Source organism: Crocodylus siamensis, chromosome 9 (genome assembly GCF_052110815.1).
Source record: "Crocodylus siamensis isolate JL-2025a chromosome 9, ASM5211081v1, whole genome shotgun sequence".
NCBI classification, from domain to species: domain Eukaryota; kingdom Metazoa; phylum Chordata; order Crocodylia; family Crocodylidae; genus Crocodylus; species Crocodylus siamensis.
The window spans coordinates 29405773-29409004 of record NC_143403.1 but is presented as its reverse complement, the minus strand read 5'-3'; the positions used below and the strand labels follow the sequence as shown (position 1 = coordinate 29409004).

Sequence of the window (3232 nt, the reverse complement as noted above, 5' to 3'; positions counted from 1 at the left end):
AGCATGAAATTTTATTACTCATCAATCTAATGTGACAAAATACTTCATTGCTTTACCTTAAAAGTCCTCCTTAAAGCTATCATTTGGCCTCATTCTTACAAAAATTCGACAGATGCTAGGTTGCTCATGTATTGAGACCACTGTGTATCATGATGATATATAATGTTGCCTCCTTATTTCCTTACACATCCCTGTCCAGTTGTCATGTCTTATACCTAGATTCTAAGTACCTTGGGACAGAGATCTCCTTTATATACTATTTGTACAGTGCCCAGAATAGTAGGTTCCTGGTCCACTGTGCTTTTAGATGCTATGGTAATTCAAATAATAATTAACTAATTCAAATGTTCATTGCCCTAGTTTCTATAGATAGATAAAATTATTTTAACAGTAAACTTGACCAATGTGATTTCAGGATGTTGCTTTATGACTTCTACATATCCTAGATCCAAACTTAGATTATTATTTTTCAAAGTAACATATATGCAAATATCTACACACGTGCTGTTAGCATTGCAGTTCTGAGCTAGTCTATCCATGCTCTTTCACTGCTAATTGATAATATTTTAAATATCTCTAAATACTGGCTGTGACTTCCATATTGTAAAGAGGCGAGATTGCAAGCTAGACATATTTACACTGACTACATTCACCAAGCAGGCTCTCTTACTCATAACTCCCATGGGGCCCTAGTGCACAAAATCTCAAATATGGGGCCTACTGTCTATTCATTACCTGTGTGCACTCATAGGCTGCTTCCAAACAAGTGCAGCCATGCAGTATGTGGGGCCACAGACATTCAGTTGCTCTCCACGCTGCTAGGGAGCAGCACAGGGGGTTTTAAAATGCACACACACAAAAAAAGCGGACAGGCACACATAGGGACAGCATGCACCACTCAAAACCAGAGCCTGACTGTCTGGAGCCACACTCCAGCTGCTGGTCAGGCTCTAAGTGGCAGGATCACCACTGCTGCAGCCCCAGGAGGCCCCCAGAACCCCAGATAAGGTTGCTATGCTTAGCCCAGTGCTGTCCCCAGCCACCCCTGAAATCATCTGGGGTAACCTGCTGTACGCGGTATTGCACCAATGGCTCATGTTCATCTTGTGGTCAGTCATGACCCCCAAGTCTCTTTCAGTCATGGTGCTAGTGAGTGTAGCATTGCTGAGCCTATAAGTGGAATGCAGGGGGGGTTTTCCCCAAGGTAGAGCACCCTGCATTTCTCTGTATTGAATTCCATCAGGTTTTCATCTGCCCACCTTGCAAGCCTATTGAGGCTGACCTATCCTCAAATGTGGACACTCTTCCCCAAACGCATGACTGGGCAGTGAATGTCAAGGGCTATAGGCTGTACAGGAGGGACAGGATAGGAAGGAAAGGTGGGGGCGTGGCACTTTACATTAAGGAGGAATACCCATCCTCGTGAATTAACAAAGAATCAGAGGAAGGGCACTCTGAAGTGCTTTGGGTTAGAATACAAGGCGGTTGAGGGGAAAGAGTCTTAACAGTGGGGGTCTACTACAGACCACCCAACCAAGGGGAAGAGCTCGACCAGGAATTCTTAGGTCAGCTCACAGAGGTAGTGAAGTCAAAGGAAGTGGTAGTCATGAGGGACCTGAACTTCCCAGACATCTGCTGGGAAGAGCTGTCAGCCAGATCTGACTGCTCACGTAGGTTCCTAGCCGGAATGCAGGACCTCCATCTAACCCAGGAGGTGCACAGCTCCACCAGGGGAGATGCCTTTTTGGACCTGGTGCTGGCCACGGGAGACGACCTGGTGAGGGGGCTGCGGGTGCTCGACCACCTGGGCGACAGTGATCATCACCTGCTGGAATTCACCATCCAGTGCAAGGTGGCAAAGGCCTGCAGCAAGGCAGCAGCCCTAGATTTCACGAGGACAGACTTCAATGAGCTAAGGAGAATAGTCGGGGAAGCACTGAGGTCCCAGAGGGGAGGGGAGCTACCGTGTTTCCCCAAAAATAAGACACTGTCTTATATTTATTTTTCCTCAAGAAGACACACTATGGCTTATTTTCGGGGGATGTCTTATTTTTAAAACAGCATTTTTTTTTTTTTTTCTGTTTTTTTGCACCAGTCCTGGAAGCACTGTAATACCAGGTCAATGCATGGAGTGGATGGAGCACGCTCCGATTCCACCACCCAATACCAAAACTATGTATGATGTTAATCCAAAGCCGCAGCCACAGCTTTATTCTTCCCCCTGAGGACACAATACCTAAAGCAGAACTTCCTGCTCCTCACTTCACTGAGGAGACTTTCACTTTCACTTTCTATTTCTCCCTCTCCGGTCACCTCCGAGATAGCAGCTGTCACGATGGGGCAAATGAGAAGGGCTGCCCGTCTTATTTACCACTTCGCGCCGGTACACTTAGCCACGCCTATCACTATGTCTTATTTTCGGGGTATGGCTTATATTGCGCAAATACGTAGAAATCCTGCTACGGCTTATTTTATGGGTATGTCTTATTTTCGGGGAAACACGGTAGGTGTCCAAGGAGAGTGGTTGATCCTTAAGGAGATGATCCTCCAAGCCCAAAGGGAGGTAATCCCAACATGGATCAAAGGGAGCAGGAGGGCACACAAGCCCCCATGGCTCACCAAAAACATCCGGGAATGTCTCCTAGCTAAAAGGGAGGTGTACACCCAATGGAAAGGAGTGGCCATCACCAGGGATGACTATACTGCAGTTGCTTGGGGATGCAGGGGGCAGTCAGGAAGGCCAAGGCACAGATGGGACTGGGACTAGCTTCCCGGATCAAGGATAATAAGAAGCCCTTTTTTAAATACATAGGGGGCAAAAAGAAGCTTCCAGGTAATGTGGGGCCCCTGCAGGACATGTTAGGAAATTTGGTCATCACACCAGATGACAAAGCCAACATATTTAACGATTTCTTTGCCTCCATTTTCCTAAGCAGGGACCAGAACAGCCATGCCCCCACTGGGCCCCCCTCAGGCTCCAGGGGAGGCATACCTAGACCAACGGTTAGTGAGGAACTAGTTAGGGAACTTCTGGAGGGACTGGATGTATTCAAGTCAGCTGGTCCGGACAATCTCCACCCTAGAGTACTAAGGGAATTAGCTGAGGTCATTGCAGGACCCCGGCATGGCTTTACAAGTACTCGTGGTGCTCTGGAGTGGTGCCAGAGGACTGGAAGAGGGCCAATGTGGTTCCCATCTTCAAGAAGGGGAAGAAGGAGGACCCGGGAAACTA

At 47.5% G+C, this 3232-nt stretch overlaps 1 pseudogene; it reads right to left on the bottom strand.

The window, feature by feature from the left end:
- Nucleotides 1–2081: 2081 nt before the first annotated feature.
- On the bottom strand, nucleotides 2082–2211 carry LOC149857256 (U2 spliceosomal RNA; annotated as a pseudogene).
- Nucleotides 2212–3232: the final 1021 nt, after the last annotated feature.